General features: G+C 45.8%; 1 pseudogene; it reads right to left on the bottom strand.

Moving 5' to 3' along the window:
• Positions 1-388: 388 nt before the first annotated feature.
• On the bottom strand, positions 389-1,765 carry LOC119293942 (annotated as a pseudogene).
• Between the last annotated feature and the right edge of the window lie 16,660 nt (positions 1,766-18,425).

Raw genomic sequence — 18,425 nt, 5'->3', positions numbered from 1 at the left:
ACATAAGTACACCACGAAACACAACAATTAGCCACTCTTTATGTTAGAATGGAAAACCGGTGGAAGGTCTCAGTGTTGTGTAACAGGGCGGACAGCAGGTGGAAGGTCTCAATGTCTCGAAGTCTAACCTAAGCATCAAACGAAGTTAGTACTAATTGACATACAAAGGAACCTAAGAGACAATGAAATGAAAATAGAACATGCATGATAGATAAATTTTGGCATGGAAGCAGATCATACTGATACATTTTGGTGGGAAATGACACCACGTTACTCTTTTGGTTTCTGGTTTCATGAATGCTGGTTTCATCACAAAATTGGTCTACTCACACATCCAATTTCCATGATATTCAATGGAAGCCTGACAACATCAACATATATGGGGGTTCAGGAATCAGATTATCAGTTTCATAGGGAGTTAGCATTTAGCAATGACTAACTGGCATGTAAGATGTAACAGGCATACCACAGAAAACAACCAAATCATCTTAGGCAAAGAACACCTAACAGCTTACACGCAGGCAGGGTGAAAACTATGTTGTGCCATAAGCAGTAACCAATTTCCTTGGCCCATTTTTGGTACAAGTAAATCTGAAATTAGTTGTCACTTCCCCTTTGCAAGCAGTTGCATAGTCTTCAGCGAGGTGTGATGCGGCTTCCTTCTGAGGGCATATGAACTTCTCCACGAAATACTTCTCAGATCTATTGACTGCAGTATGGAAGCTCAGGTCACGATCTACCAATCCATTTTCCTTGAGGAACTTGAGAACATAGTACCGGGGCCTGATCCGGCCCTCCAGGCTAAGACTGAGAATTATGGGCCGATGAGCAATGTACACGGGTTCCAACCCCACCTCAGAGAAGAGGAACTCGGACCTACGCTTCAGAGATTCCTTCGACTTCTTCAGGATATACGGAGCCTTACAGAGAGCAATATATGCTCACTTCGGCATCAGACCACCTGAATGTATTCTTCAATTAGTCCACTTTGGCGGCAATCTTCTCCTCGTTGAGAAACGCGACAGCCTGTAGCGCTGGCCTGAACATCCCAGCGCCACGAGGCACGCCTAATCTTTCAGCAGATGCCACCATCGCGCCGACACGCTCTGGGTTGGTGGTCAGCATCCTCGGCACAGGGATACACACCTTGACAATATCGCAGTCATTTAGGCCGCACTCCCGCAGGAACATGACATTGGGCTTGATCACCTTGCCAAGGTCCGATGAGAGTAGGCAGGACGAGCGCTGGAGCGCCCGGAGGAAGTTGTCGAAGGAGCCTAAGAGGGGCAGGTAGTAGTGCGTCTTGGAGACGATGGGCCTGGTTCGGAAGTAGCAGTGGACAACCGAGACTAGGCGGGCGATCTCAGGACGCAGGAGACCAAGGCCGGCAAGCCCGGCGACGACGGGGACCAGGGATTTGTCCACTTTGGCGCAGAGGAACCGCGGGTCTTTGGCGACGACGGCGGCGGCATCGGCGCCGGAGAGGCCGAGGCCGGCGAGAAAGGCGAGGACGGCGTCGGGCTTGGTGGGGGACTTAAGGTGGGAGAGCTTCTTGGAGGCCTTGAGGGCTTGGAGCCGGGTGAGGCCGCAGGTGTCGACGAGGTACTCCTCCATGGTAAAGCCACTGGGATATGGGGAAATGTGGGGCGTGGCGGCGGAGAGGAGACGACAGAGTGGGAAGATGGCATAGGTGGAGGTGGATGGGGAAGAGAGGAGACGGGAAATGACGCACTCTCGGAGGCGGAGCATGGCGCAGCCGGCGGCTGCGAGAACAACGGCGTCGGCGGCGATACAGAGATCCCCTCTGCTTTTTTTTGACGCTGATAACGCCCACACGTGTGGGCGTTAAGGGATCTGACCACACGCTTTGTGTGGTGTTTAAGAGGACCAGCCCACACGTCTACATGTGGATAAAACAAACTAGCGTCCTCATGCATTTTTTTTCTCGCGGTCCCTCTCACACGCCTACGTGTGGCAAAATGGATAATGCCCACACGATCTCTCTCAGCCACCTACCTCACGGTCCCGCACGTGCCGCGTGACAGTCACGACACGTTCCCACAGTTGCCATGGTCCTTCTTCAATGTCTGTTTAACTGCAGTTGCAATGTCGCTGAACTACAGTTGCCATGTCGGACAACTACAGTTGTCATGGTTGCTCAACTGCAGTTGCCATGTATGGTCTGGTCTACTGCAGTTGCCATGATTTTCAAAACTTTAGGAGTTGCCACCTACTAACACTAGGCAGTTGCCATGTATGGTCTGGTCTACTACAGTTGCCATGATTTCAAAATTTTAGGAGTTGCCGCCTACTAACACTAGGCAGTTGCCATGTAGCACTACAAAAGAGGCATGGCAAAAAACATGTTCGGGTAAAAAGAGAGAGTTGCCATGTGCTCACAAGTATGCTAGGGCAGTTGCCATGTAAAAAGAAAGAGTTGCCATCTGCTTACGTGTACGCTAGGGCAGTTGCCATGTACCAAGCAAAAACACATGGCAACTCGGATAAAAGAGAGTTGCCATCTGCTTACAAGCAAAGCTATGGCAGTTGCCATGTACCCTGCAGAAATACATGACAACTAACATCTTTGGTGTGGGCGAGAAGTCGAGCGTGTGGGCAAAGTGATAAACGCCCACACACCAACCCCTCTGCGTGCGTGAAAACTGGTGTGTGGGCGAATTGCTAAATGCTCACACACCAGCCCCATGTGGTGAAAAAGTACGTGTAGGCGACCGGATGAATGCCCACACACTAGCCCGGTCCTACGTGGCACATAAAAACTGCTAAAACACGCCAAGATTCGTGCAGAATTGGTTGGACGAGGATCCATGCGTGTGGGCGAGTTGCGCCCACACGTTGGGGTGTTAGTCTTTCCGGGTTTTTTTTGAGACAAGAGATCGCCTCTGCTTGTCGTGATTAGTCAGAATGGGCTCTAATGGACTTCCTTTTCTCTATGTGCGTGGTCTCATCCCTTTTTCTTCCCTTATTCTCAGAAAAATACATTTCCTAGTTCTCAAAAAACAAATCCTTCCCTTTTCATGGTTATATTTTTATTTACTTTCCCTATGTCTCCTCCACATTTTTTAATTATTTCATATCATATTTGTTTTATTTTCATGTATTTCCATTTTGAAATTTTCACTTTAAACAAATGTGCGGTACTATCTTTTTCCTTTGATGCTGTTTATAAAAATGGAGACAAACTTGGGATTAACGGAAACTCTCTTTTCAAAATTATTGTTTTATTAATCAAAAATAAGTTTCATGAAATAGTTTGCTCATTCATATATAATATTTTTAATCTGATTAAATAATCTTTACAACCACAGTGATACACATTAACAAATTTCATAGACAATGAATATATCTTAAAAAATACTATTTTTTTATTTTGCATTAATTCTAAAGATAAATAATACTAAAACGTTCTTGTTTGTATGTAGATTAAAATTTCCCAAACTAGTGTCATGAAATTCTTTTTCCGAGAAGATACATAATTCATAGGAATTGGTATAATGAAATTTCTCGGAATTGGTAGTGGAATATTAGCTTTCCAGGGAAGATTGTCTATTATCACCATAGATTTGCCTATTTAGCGAGCCATGAAGCAAGACAATTGAGTGAATGGAAGAGCATAAAGAATTCGCTTAATGCCAAGTCTGCCACAAAACCCACCTTGGAAGAGATAAAGGGTATACTGAACCTTAGCTACATGCATGTTCATGTTTATCTCCGGACATGTTTTTTGTATCTTGGCATGTATATAGAAGACCGTGAGATTGAGAGGGATGACCTGGTTCGGCAATGGATAGCCGGGGGCTTTGTCTGTAGTTCGCGTGGAGCAGATTTGGATGATGTTGCGAAAAGTTATTTCAATGAGCTTGTCAATAGAAGTCGGATTCAGCACGTAAACACATATCATAGGGAGGTACTTTCTTGCAGAGTACATGATATGATGCTTGATTTGATCCTAAGCAAGAGTACATAAGATATATTTTTTAGTGTGGCACATAGCTATGAAGACATGGCAAAATTGTGCGGCTACGAGTACAAGGTTCATCGATTATCTCTTCAATCAGGTGTAGGTGGTGCAACGTCGGAGACCCTTGCAACTGGCATGTCACAAGTTCGATCATATGCATGATTTGAAGAGTCCCAATACACACCTCCCCTTTCACAATTTAAGTATCTACGGGTGCTTGCCTTCGAGTTTCCATATAATTGGAGAATGACAGTCGACCTCACTGCGACTGGTCATTTGTTTTGAGATATTTGAAGGTTTTAGCCTCATTAGCATGCGTACCACTCCCAACAGAATTTCAAGGGTACTTGCGAGGGCGGCCCCGTCCGCGCTTGGCCGGCGGAGAACCCGGTCCTTCCCGGTGAGCCTTACCTTTCTCCGCGGCCGAAAATCTCTTCGGCGAGGCCATGGGGAGGCGAGAAACCAAGAAGGAGATGGAGAGCAGCAAGAGAGGATGGACTGGAAAGGCTCTCGCCATTCCGTACATATAGACGGAGGAGGCCAATCGTCGGCCTCCACGATCACAGGTAATCATGACCCGTTTTTGCATGCAGGGACTTGTTAATTCGTGCAGTTGCCGAGGCGTCGTGGGGAAGCGGGGACGCCCACGTCCAATCAACCGCCACGCAGCGCCCAAGGCCGCAGGCTGTTGGGGCCCGCGGCGCTTCGCACTTGCCCCTTCGCTTCTTTGCTGAGCCAAGTCCAGGCGCGCCTTGGGCCCGGGGGCTACTGTCGGCGTTCTGGGAACGGGGGTACCCAGACTTGCCTGCCTGCGGCCTGCGGCGTGGCTCAAGGGGCGGCCCAGTACGGTCCATCTTCATCAACATGAGCTCAAGACCCTCGCGAGGGGCCAAGCCTCGCGGGGCGGACGACAGGAAGCTTCCTCAAGCACGGCCTCGTCAGGCTGGCTCGCGAGGAGGCGGAGAGATCAAGGAGGGGTACCTCATGAGGTGCCCGTGACGCAAGCCATGACGACCCAAGCCAGGCGGGCGCCAGGCAGGCGCTGGCCTGCGCAGAGTCCTTGTTTCCTCTTTGGTGCAAAGGGAGCAAGCGCAGGCAAGAGTATCAAGCAAAGGCAACCATTTCGGTGCAACAAGACCAAGACTAGCAGAACGACAGGATGGAGGTCATCGTGGAGCCCAAGCCAGCGTCACCGCCAGAGTCTTTGGCAGGCCAGGACCAACTTTAGTTAGGATAAGTGTACTAGATGTTCCCCTTCAAAATGGCCAATTGTTGGCGCCCTTCCCGCTCAATATTTGGGAAGAGGCCCAGGGCCTCCGCCTATAAATAGGACTAGCCACCCCCCAGGGTAGAGGCATCTGGGCATCTGGAGATCGATCAGAGAGATCATGCAGTAGAACCCTAGCCAGAACCACCAACACAAGAACACCCCTCGCGAGGCAGTTCTTCCTTGTATTGTTCATGATCGGCCCCTGAGGCAATCCACCACACCACAAACTAGAGTAGGGTATTACACCACAATGGTGGCCCGAACTAGTATAAACCTCGTGTCCCTTGTGTTGTTCTTCGTGTAGTTTAGATCTTTGCGAGGCGACGAGACACGGGTAGGTAGGAGGTGCGATCTCCACGTGCACCCCAGAGTTCGAACCTAGAGGGTCTGCCGGAACCCGAAATCCGACAATAGACGTGGGCATTTCTGCCGACCTGTTTGAGGAGGCACTTCTGCACGCAACGCTGAAAGGTGGGACCGGCATTTCTCAAGCCGAATGTCATGGTCAGGTAGCAGAAGGCTCCGAATGGCGTGATGAAGATGGTCTGCCGGGTTTAATTTGATCTGGTGGTACCATGAGTAGGCATCCAAGAAACTCAACAACTCACATCAGGCTGTGGAGTCTATTGCTTGATTAATCCGAGGCAAGGCAAACGGATCTTTGGGGGAAAGCTTTGTTGAGGCTGGTATAATCAATGCACATGTGCCACTTGTTGTTCTTCTTCAGTACAAGGACTGGATTGTCCAGCCATTCTGGAAAGAATACTTCCATAATGAAGCCGGTTGCTAGGAGCCGGGTTATCTCTTCACCAACAATTCTTCTCTTTTCTTCTGACAGTCAGCAGAGGGGTTGCTTGAATGGTTTTGCATATGCTCTAACATGTAGCTTGTGCTCAGCGAAATCCGTCGGAACACCCGGCATGTCCTTGGGGGACCATGCAAAGATATCCCGATTCTCACGGAGGAAATCGATGAGCTCGCTTTCCTATTTGCTGTCAAGGGTGGTTCTTACAAGGGCGAACCTCTCCGGGTGGTCCGGGTCCAAGGGTATCTTCTTGGTTTCTTTTACCGTCTGGAAGGAGCCCTGGCTCTCCGACTCCTTGGGGTCGGTGACAGGTCTGGCTGCTTGCCAGCCATGGCCACAACCCGGTCAAGGAGCTTCTTGTCGGGGGGATGAATCCCGGGAAGGCAACGGAACCCGGATCCTTTTCAAAAACAATAGGGTCAGCATCACCCCTCAAGTCGGCTCGTGCTTGGCCGGGTTGCTCAACCCGACCAAGACCCTCGACCCGGCTGAACTCTCCGACCCGGCCTAGTTCCTCGACTCGGCCCCGACGACAGCTCAAGACAGACGAACCCAGCACACCAAGCCTTCTCCAACAAGCCAGCTCCACCCTTGGCATGTTTCACAACCCAGCCACAGGTCAGCTCCCGTCCCATCCAAGTCGTACGACGGGACGAGTCTTCATCCACCGATGACCGAGGCAACAGTGCCCCGCCCATGCCTCTGGTCACCTGGAAAGAGGCAACAGTGCCCCTCACCTACCCACTGACCAGGGCTGGCGTGGCAACAGGGCTCCCAACGTCACTACTGATGCCAGCAAGCGATGTGCTGACGGAGCATCACCGTACCTGACTCGACTCGGCCACTCCTCGCGATCGATAACACGACGAACAGTGCCCCTAGGCATGAGTGGCCCGCACCTAGGGGAACCCGGCGAACTACAGGCCTCCGGCGGGTCCTAGCTCTGGGTCCCCAGACACCGACGACCCGACCCTATGGCTTTGTAACATTACCATTGTACCCCTAGGGGGTTGGCCTATAAAACCCCCCCAGGAGCCCTCACGCATACGGGCAAGCAAGATAGCAGGATCAGTAAGCACACAGGAACTAACCACAGATCAGTAGAACACACCTCGATAGAAGGAGCAGCCTAAGCCCTGGCCAGCCTCCCTTCTTCCTCGCTACAGCTCTAGGAGCAACCCTGTACTATTGCATATCAACCACACTCGACAGGACTAAGGGTATTATCTCTCCAGAGAGCCCCAAACCTGGGTATGTCTTGCGTCCCGCGCTCGCTCATACCAACCTCGCCTCTGGAGCCCAGCAGCGCCCTCGAGCCTCCTCCTCTCTTTAGCCATCCCATGGAATCTGCCGTGCGCCCACCATGAAAGTTGGCGCCCATCATGGGGCAGCTCGAGGAGCTGGCCGAGAGCATGCTTCAGAAGGGGCTCCCCTCCGACTCCAACGAGCCCGTCACGCTGGCAAACGACGTCGTCGACGCACTCGCCACCTCCTTCACCGTGCTGCACATCTCTAATGCGCTCGCGGCCGAGGAGTACCCCAATGAGGTACTCAGCTACTCCGACTCTCCCCTCTCCCTCGGTGGAAGCATTCCCACCAGGGCAATGGACGTCCACGTGGATGTTTTCCTCACTGGCACCGACGCCTCCTCCATGTCGAGCACGATGAGGAAGGCTGCAGAAGCCAAGGCCGCAGCGGAGCGGGCGGCCTCGTCCAACCTGTTGCGCGCCGCAATGCAGAGCCTTCGCGTCCCCATCGGCACCGACATCGATGCCTCCAACATCACCGAGGCCCGAGCCCAGCTCGAGGAAAGACGCCATCAGATGCTGGACCTGACTGAGACGCTCGTCGCCATGCAGCGTCGCCTGGATTCCGCTCAGCTGGAGCGCAACGCCACCTACAGTTTCATGCCTGCCGCGACCGAGCCGAGCCGGGTTGCCGATGTGCGAGCCCGGGGCGAAGTGATCGGCCGCGCCCTTGGCGCCATCCTGACCGTCTTCGAGATTCCAGTGAAGAACATGCGCGCTGCCCAGGCGGCTGCGGCCGGCCTGGATCAGCTCACAGGCAAGGAGCTAAAGGAGCGCATCAAGTGGATGCACGACCTCCTCGAAGCGTCCAACGCACAACAAGACCGCCTCAACCAGCTCGCCAAGCTGGCCGGCTCCGGCTCCGCCCGCGATGCCGAGCCCGGCGATCTTCAGCACACGGCGTCCTCACCACCCGGCGAGGCGCACTCCAGCCGCACCCGGACTCGACGTGACCCAGCCCCGACGACCGTAGGCGGCTTGGGCGACGAGTGATACGTCTCCAACGTATCTATAATTTATGAAGTATTCATGCTATTATATTATCCATCTTAGATGTTTTACATGCATTTATATGCTATTTTATATGATTTTTGGGACTAACCTATTAACCTAGAGCCCAGTGCCAGTTTATGTTTTCTCCTTGTTTTTGAGTTTTACAGAAAAGGAATACCAAATGGAGTCCAATTGACGTGCCAATTTTTGATGATATTTTATGGACCAAAAGAAGCCCCTGGAGTGAAAGAGTTGGGCCAGAAGAGTCCCGGGCTGCCCACGAGGGTGGAGGGCACACCACCCCACTGGGTGCGCCCCCCTGCCTCGTGGACAATCCGGAGACCCCCCTCACGTGAGACCTACGCCAAAAATTCCTATAAATACTGAAACCACCAGAAAATAACCTAGATCAGAAGTTCCGCCGCCGCAAGCCTCTGTAGCCACGAGAAATCAATCTAGGCCCTCCCTGGCACCCTGTCGGAGGGGGCCATCATCAACGGAGGCCATGGAGGAGGATCTCGGAGAGGACATCATCGCCATGAAGGCCAAGGATCAAAGGGGGAACCTCTCCCCATCCAGGGGGAGGCCATGGAGGAGGAAGCACAAGGGGGAGAACCTCTCCTCCTCTCTCTCGGTGGCGCCAGAGTGCCATCGGGAGGGGAATCATCGCCGTGGTGATCGTCTTCATCAACATCACCATCATCATCACCACCCTCATCCCTTTTATGCGGTCCACTCTCCCGCACCCCGCTGTAATCCCTACTTGAACATGGTGCTTTATGCAACATATTATGATCCAATGATGTGTTGCCATCCTATGATGTTTTGAGTAGATATCTTTTGTCTTTGGGTTGATTGATGATCTAGATTGGTACGAGTTGTATGTTTTATTTTGGTGCTGTCCTATGGTGCCCTCCGTGTCGCACAAGCATGAGGGATTCCCTCTGTACGGTTTTGCAATATGTCCATGGTTTACTGATTGTCTGCGTTGCGTGAGTGACTAAAACACAAACACGGATAAGTGGGTCATGGTGTATGGAATAACGAGGACTTGATGCTTTAATGCTATGGTTGGGTTTTACCTTAATGATCTTCATTAGTTGCGGATGCTTGCTAGAGTTCCAATCATAAGTGCATATGATCCAAGAAGAAAAAGTATGTTAGCTTATGCCTCTCCCTCATATGAAATTGCAATGATGACTACCGGTCTTGTTAACAATTACCTAGTATAATTCCGCACACCGATCCATCATTGTTCCACACTCACTATTTATAATATTTAGTAATATATTCTAAGTTTATGATAAAAGCACCTACTTTTATATTTTAGCTCTCTGATATCTTGCAAAGTTATCCTCTTCATACCCACAACGTAGTTTTATTTCTCGTATCTAGTTGGAAGCAAATGTTCGGTGTACATAGAGTCGTATCAGTGGCAGATAGGACTTGAGAGAATATTGATCTTACCTTTAGCTCCTTGTGGGTTCGACAATCCATACTTATCACTTCCACCTTTGGAAATTTCTACGATGATTCCCTGCACTTGGGGATTATCAAGCTCTTTTCTGGCGCCGTTGCCGGGGAGCAATAGCGTGAGGTTGATATTCTCGTGTGTGCATGTTTGCTTTCTTCACTAAGTAGATTTTGTTTTTCGTTTTTGTTTCTGTTTAATTGTGGGTGAAACATACAAAAAAATTTAAAGAATGAAAATACCAAAAAAAAAACTTGCCTCTCATGCCTAAAAAGTTTTTCAAAAAGAGAAGTGATTGGAAAGTTATGCATTGAAGAAGTGAGGGTCGACCTTGAGCACTTGTGTTCATGCTCACGAAATATATGTAGAATTTTTCATGGAAGTTTCTCTGTAAATAATTATCCCCTTGTGTATATCCATTGTATTATAAAAATAATGTGCCAAGCTTTGGTTTTAGGATGATTAGATTGCTTGTTTACTATGTGTAGAACAAAAACAGAAACTTTGGCTGTAGCGCGTGATTTTACATGTTTTACTGGAAGGTCAAATGGGTCTAAAACTTTTTGCACATTACTTATGTACAAATTGTTCAAATTTTCATGTTTATTTCATAATTGTTGGAGTTACAGAAGTTTAGTAAACTTCCAGATTACTACAGACTGTCCTGTTTTTGATTGATTCTGTTTTTCGCGTGTTGTTTGCTTATTTTGATGAATCTATGGCTAGTATCAGGGGGTATGAACAATAGAAAAGTTGGAATACAGTAGGTTTAACACCAATATAAATAAAGAATGAATTCATTACAGTATCTTAAAGTGGTAGTTTGCTTTATTACACTAACGGATCTCACAAAGTTTTTGTTAAGTCTTTGTGGATGAAGTGTTCGAAGATCGAGGAGCTATCAATATGAGAGGGATAAAGAGAGGCAAGAGTTCAAGCTTGGGGATGCCCAAGGCACCCCCAGTAAATATTTCAAGGGATACTCAAGCATCTAAGCTTGGGGATGCCTCGGTTGGCATCCCATCTTTCTTCTTCAACAAATATCGGTATACCTCGGTTTTTGTTTTGTTCACATGATTTATGTCCTTTGTGTTTTTATTTTAAGAACCATGCTAGTATGAGATAGCCTTTCATTGATTCATAGAATATTTCATGTGCTTCACTTAAATCTTTTAAGTATGATCTTATAGAATTGCTCTTTGTGCTTCACTTAAATATTTTGAGTATGGTTTTATAGAACGCTTCGTGTGCTTCACTTATATATTTTGAGCTTGGATATTGATTAGTCTATATTAATTGTAGAATGCTCCATGATCCTCACTTATATATTTTGTAGTATGAATAATACTATCATATAAAGTGGGTTTGGAAGAGTGTCAACTTTAGGAATTAGTGATCCCACTATTTTGGAGGGTGTTGAATCTTAGTGTGATATTTATGAAAGTGGATTTGGAAGAGTGTCAACTTTAGTTAGTAATGATTCCACTATTTCGGAAGAGGTTCCAATTGATTATGAGAACAAAGTTGATATCTATGATGATTAATGTGATGACATGTATTCTATAAAGAATAATGTTAACCATGAAACTTGTCATCATGATTTTAATTTTCAATTGGATTATGCCTCACATGACGGTTATTTTGTTGAGTTTGCTCCCACTATTCCAAATGAGAAGAATTTTTGCTTATGTGGAGAGTAGTAAAATTTCTATGCTTGTAGATCATGAAAAGAATGCTTTTATGTGATGGTTGTATTGTTAAACTCATTCATGATGCTACTGAAAATTATTATGAGGGAGGAATATATGCTTGTAGGAGTTGCAATAATATCAAGTTTCCTCTCTATGTGCTTAAAAGTTTCGAAGTTATACTTGTTTGGCCTTCCTATGCTAGTTGGTTCTTGTTCCCTTAAGTTGTGTGCTCACAAAATCCCTAGGCATAGGAAGTGGGTTAGGTTTAAATTTGCTAGTCATATTTTTCATGATGCTCTCTTTATGTTTCAATTCTTATCTTTTATGTGAGCATCATTGAAATCATCATGCCTAGCTAAAAGGCATTAAAGAAAAGCGCTTGTTGGGAGACAACCCAAATTTACCCTTAATGTTTTTGTGTGTTTACATGATTAATATACTGTAGTAATCATGTTTTATAGCTTTAGTTTCAATAAAGTGCCAAGTAAGACCTTTGGGAAGACTTGGGTGAAAGTTAATGTGATCTTGCTGTAAAAAACAGAAACTTTGCGCTCACGAGATTAGCTGTCTTTTTTTTTTACAGAAGATGGATTTTGAGTTGATTCTTTTTTAAGAATATTAATAGACAAATTCCTCACGTCCACCAATTTATTTGATAATTTTTGGAGTAGCATAAGTATGGTTGTTGTTCAAATCATTACAGACTGTTCTGTTTCTGACAGATTCTGTTTTCATTGCATAGTTTGCTTGTTTTCTAGTTTCTATGACTTATATTTCTCAATATAAATTGTAGAAATGATATAGTACAGTAGTCACTGTGTGAGAAAAATTATGAAACTTGTCTTTGACAGTACCAAAGTGAATGGTTTACTCTTTATCATACTAACCTATCTCACGAAGTTCCATTAAGTTTTATGTGATTGAAGTATTCAAGCTTTGGGTGAGATATCGATATGAGAAGAATAAGGAGTGGAAAGACCCTAAGCTTGGGGATGCCCAAGGCACCTCAAGGTAATATTCAAGGAAGGCTCAAGCGCCTAAGCTTGGGGATGCCCCGGAAGGCATCCCCTCTTTCGTCTTCAAAACTATCGGTATACCTTACTCAGAGCTATATTTTTATTCGTCACATGATATGTGTTTTGCTTGGAGCGTATTTTCAATTTTGCTTGCTATTTGAATAAAATCATTGGATCTGAAATCTTGAATGAAAAAGAATCCTCCCATGGCTAGTTAATTATTTGATTACTCGGTGTTCTTCACTTATATATTTTGGAGTAGTTTGTCATTTTCTCACATGCTTCACTTATATCCTATGAGTAAATGGTTGAATGAATTGAATGTCATAAATCTGAATATATATGTGTTTCATATGCTTATAACATGGGGAGTAATGACTTCACACATAATAAGTATAGGTAGTAAACTTATTGAAAGTTAGCAAACGTAGAATTGGTCACTTGAACAATTCATGAAATAATATTGAAGGAAGAGAGATTTCACATATAAATATACTATATTGGACATCTTTTGTAATTGTGAGCACTCATTAAAATATGACCTGCTAAAAAGTTGATGTTGGACAAGTAAGACAACTTAATGGGTTATGTTTGCCTATATCTGAAATGTTATATTGTTTTGGATCATCCAACATGTTGAGCTTGCCTTTCCCTCTCATGCTAGCCAAATTCTTTGCACCAAGTAGAAATACTACTTGTGCTTCCAAACATCCCTTAGAACGAGTTTTGCCATGAGAGTCCACCATACCTACCTATGGATTGAGTAAGATCCTTCAAGTAAGTTGTCATTGGTACTTGCAATAAAAATTGCTCTCTAAGTATGTATGATTTATTAGTGTGGAGAAAATAAGCTTTTATACGATCTTATGATATGGAAGTAATAAAAGCGACAAACTGCATAATAAAGGTCCTTATCATAAGTGGCAATATAAAGTGACATTCTTTTGCATTAAAATTTTGTGCATCCAACCTTAAAATTGCATGACAACCTCTGCTTCCGTCTGCGAAGGGCCTATCTTTTATTTTTTATCTTCTACCTTATGCAAGAGTGTTGGTGATCTTCACCTTTCCTTTTTACATTTTATCCTTTGGCAAGCACATTGTGTTGGAAAGATCCTGATATATATTATATATATATATATATCCAGTTGGATGTAAGTTATCATGAACTATTATTGTTGACATTACCCTTGAGGTAAAAGGTTGGGAAGCAAATCTATAACCCCTATCTTTCTCTGTGTCCGATTAAAACTTTGAACCCATAAATATCGCGTGAGTGTTAGCAATTGTGAAAGATTAAATGATAGTTGAGTATGTGGGGTTTGCTAAATCAAAGCTCTGACATAGACCCTTCCTGAAAATAAGATGAATTGCAATTGTTTGATGACTAAGAATATAGTTCGTTAGTTTCAAGAAAGTTTATGATCTATACTTTAACATGTGAATAGCTTGTTACTTGATCATGAAAAGTTTTATGAGATGAAATACTGTTATGACGTATAATGATGCTAGAAAAGGTGATTGAAATTATCATTGATCAAACTTGTGCACCTGCTAGCACTCACACTTCATAAATTATTTCTTTTATCATTTACCTACTCGAGGATGAGCAGGAATTAAGCTTGGGGATGCTGATATGTCTCCAACATATCTATAATTTATGAAGTATTAATGCTATTATATTATCCATCTTAGATGTTTTATATGCATTTATATGCTATTTTATATGATTTTTGGGACTAACCTATTAACCTAGAGCCCAGTGCCAGTTTCTGTTTTCTCCTTGTTTTTGATTTTTAGAGAAAAGGAATACCAAATGGAGTCCAATTGACGTGCCAATTTTTGATGATTTTTTATGGACCTAAACAAGCCCCCGGAGTGAAAGAGTTGGGCCAGAAGAGTCCCAGACTGCCCACGAGGGTGGAGGGCACGCCCACCCCCTGGGCGCGCCCCTGCCTCATGGACAGGCCAGAGATCCCCCTAACATGAGACCTACGCCAAAAATTCCTATAAATACTGAAACCTCCAGAAAATAACCTAGATCGGAAGTTCCGCCGCCGCAAGCCTCTGTAGCCACGAGAAATCAATCTAGGCCCTCTCTGGCACCCTGTCGGAGGGGGCCATCATCAACGAAGGCCATGGAGGAGTGTTGGGGAACGTAGCAGAAATTCAAAATTTTCCTACGCGTCACCAAGATCTATCTATGGAGAAACCAGCTACGAGTAGAAGGAGAGTGCATCTACATACCCTTGTAGATCTCTAAGCGGAAGCGTTCAAGTGAACAGGGTTGATGGAGTCGTACTCGTCGTGATTCAAATCACCGATGATCCTAGTGCCGAACGGACGGCACCTCCGCGTTCAACACACGTATAGCCCGGTGACGTCTCCCACGCCTTGATCCAGCAAGGAGAGAGGGAGAGGTTGAGGAAGACTCCATCCAGCAGCAGCACAACGGAGTGGTGGTGGTGGAGGAGCGTGGCAATCCCGCAGGGCTTCGCCAAGCACCATGGGAGAAGAGGAGGAGGGAGAGGGGCAGGGCTGCACCAACGAGAGATCAAATCATGTGTTATGGGCAGCCCCTAGGCCTCATATATATAGGGGAAGGGGAGGGCTGCGCCCCCTTTAGGGTTTCCCACCCCCAAGGGGTGCGGCCAGCCCTAGATGTGAAAGGGGCGGCGGCCAAGGGAGGATTCCCTCCCCCCCAAGGCACCTAGGAGGTGCCTTCCCCTCCTAGGACTCTTCCTTAGGGTTCCCCTTTGACCCTAGGCGCATGGGCCATGAGGGAAGTGGCGCCCCAGCCCACTTTGGGCTGGATCCCTTCCCACTTCAGCCCATGTGGCCCCCTGGGGCAGGTGGCCCCACCCGGTGGGCCCCCGGGACCCTTCCGGTGGTCCCGGTACAATACCGATGACCCCGAAAATGGTCCCGATGGCCGAAACAGGACTTCCTATATATAAATCTTTACCTCCGGACCATTCCGGAACTCCTCGTGACGTCCGGGATCTCATCCGGGACTCCGAACAACATTTGGTAACCACATACAAGCTTCCTTTATAACCCTAGCGTCATCGAACCTTAAGTGTGTAGACCCTACGGGTTCGGGAGACATGCAGACATGACCGAGACGTTCTTCGGTCAATAACCAACAGCGGGATCTGGATACCCATGATGGCTCCCACATGTTCCACGATGATCTCATCGGATGAACCATGATGTCAAGGACTTAATCAATCCCGTATTCAATTCCCTTTGTCTATCGGTATGTTACTTGCCCGAGATTCGATCGTCGGTATACCGATACCTTGTTCAATCTCGTTACCGGCAAGTCACTTTACTCGTTCCGTAACACATCATCCCGTGATCAACTCCTTGGTCACATTGCGCATATGATGATGTCCTACCGAGTGGGCCCAGAGATACCTCTCCGTTTACACGGAGTGACAAATCCCAGTCTCGATCCGTATAAAACAATAGATACTTTTGGAGATACCTGTAGTGCACCTTTATAGTCACCCAGTTACGTTGTGACGTTTGATACACCCAAAGCACTCCTACGGTATCCATGAGTTACACGATCTCATGGTCAAAGGAAGAGATACTTGACATTGGCAAAGCTCTAGCAAATGAACTACACGATCTTTTGTGCTAGTCTTAGGATTGGGTCTTGTCCATCACATCATTCTCCTAATGATGTGATCCCGTTATCAACGACATCCAATGTCCATAGCCAGGAAACCATGACTATCTGTTGATCACAACGAGCTAGTCAACTAGAGGCTCACTAGGGACATATTGTGGTCTATGTATTCACACGTGTATTACGATTTCCGGATAATACAGTTATAGCATGAATAAAAGACAATTATCATGAACAAGGAAATATAATAATAATACTTTTATTATTGCCTCTAGGGCATATTTCCAACAGTCTCCCACTTGCACTAGAGTCAATAATCTAGTTCACATCGCCATGTGATTAACACACACAGGTCACATCGCCATGTGACTAATACCCAAGAGTTTACTAGAGTCAGTAGTCTAGTTCACATCACTATGTGATTAACACTCAATGAGTTTTATGTTTGATCATGTTGCTTGTGAGAGAGGTTTTAGTCAATGGGTCTGAACCTTTCAGATCCGTGTGTGCTTTACAAATCTCTATGTCATCTCCTAGATGCAGCTACCACGCTCTATTTGGAGCTATTCCAAACAACTGTTCTACTTGGAGCTATTCTAAATTATTGCTCCATTATATGTATCCGGTCTCTCTACTCAGAGCTATGCGGATAGGTGTCAAGCTTGCATCGTCGTAACCTTTACGACGAACTCTTTTACCACCTCCATAATCGAGAAAATTCCTTAGTCCACTAGTTACTAAGGATAACTTTGACCGCTGTCCTGTGAGCCATTCTTGGATCACTCTTGTACCCCTTGACTGACTCATGGCAAGGCACACTTCAGGTGCGGTACACAGCATAGCATACTGAAGAGCCTACGTCTTAAGCATAGGGGACGACCTTCGTCCTTTCTCTCTATTCTGCCGTGGTCGAGCTTTAAGTCTTAACTTCGTACCTTACAACTCAGGCAAGAACTTCTTCTTTGACTGATCCATCTTGAACACCTTCAAGATCATGTCAAGGTATGTGCTCATTTGAAAGTACCATTAAGCGTTTTGATCCATCCTCATAGATCTTGATCCTCAATGTTCAAGTAGCTTAATCCAGGTTTTCTATTGAAAAACACCTTTCAAATAACCCTATATGCTTTCTAGAAATTCTACATCATTTCTGATCAACATATACTCATCAGAAATTCTATAGTGCTCCCACTCACTTCTTTGGAAATACAAGTTTCTCATAAACTTTGTATACACCAAAATCTTTGATCATCTCATCAAAGCGCACATTCCAACTCCGAGATGCTTACTCCAGTCCTCAGAAGGATTGCTGGAGCTTTGCATACTTATTAGCATCTTTCAGGATTGACAACACCTTCCGGTTGTATCACATACAACCTTTCCTCAAAATCGTCGAGGAAACAATGTTTTGACATCCTATCTGCAAGATTTCATAAATAATGCAGTGATCGCTAACATAATTCTAACAGACTCTTAGCATCGCTACGAGTGAGAAATTCCCATCGTAGTCAACTCCTTGAACTTGTCGGAAAACATCTTAACGACAAGTCGAGCTTTCTTAATGGTGATATTTACCATCATCGTCCGTCTTTCTTTTAAAATCCATCCGTACCCAATGGCCTTACGACCATCAAGTATTTCTTCCAAAGTCATGGATCCGTTCTCGGATTTTATGGCCTCGAGCCATTTATCGGAATCCGGGCCCACCATCGCTTCTCCATAGCTCGTAGGTTCATTGTTGTCCAGCAACATGACTTCCAAGACAGGATTACGTACCACTCTGAAGTAGTACGTATCCTTGTCATCCCACGAGGTTTGGTAGTGACTTGATCCGAAGTTTCATGATCAATATCATAAGCTTCCACTTCAATTGGTGTAGGTGCCACAGGAACAACTTCCTGTGCTCTGCCACACACTAGTTGAAGAGACGGTTCAATAACCTCATCAAGTTTCCACCATCCTCCCACTCAATTCTTTCGAGAGAAACTTTTCCTCGAGAAAGGACCCGATTCAAGAAACAATCCTTTATTGCTTTTGGATCTGAGACAGGAGGTATACCCAACTGTTTTGGGTGTCCTATGAAGATGCATTTATCCGCTTTGGGTTCTAGCTTATCAGCCTGAAACTTTTTCACATAAGCGTCGTAGCCCCAAACTTTTAAGAAACGACAACTTAGGTTTCTCTAAACCATAATTCATACGGTGTCATCTCAACGGAATTACGTGGTGCCCTATTTAAAGTGAATGTGGTTGT

Source organism: Triticum dicoccoides, chromosome 4B, assembly GCF_002162155.2.
Source record: "Triticum dicoccoides isolate Atlit2015 ecotype Zavitan chromosome 4B, WEW_v2.0, whole genome shotgun sequence".
NCBI classification, from domain to species: Eukaryota; Viridiplantae; Streptophyta; class Magnoliopsida; order Poales; family Poaceae; genus Triticum; species Triticum dicoccoides.
Note: the sequence above shows the minus strand (reverse complement) of the source record. Positions and strands in the feature narration are given on the sequence as shown.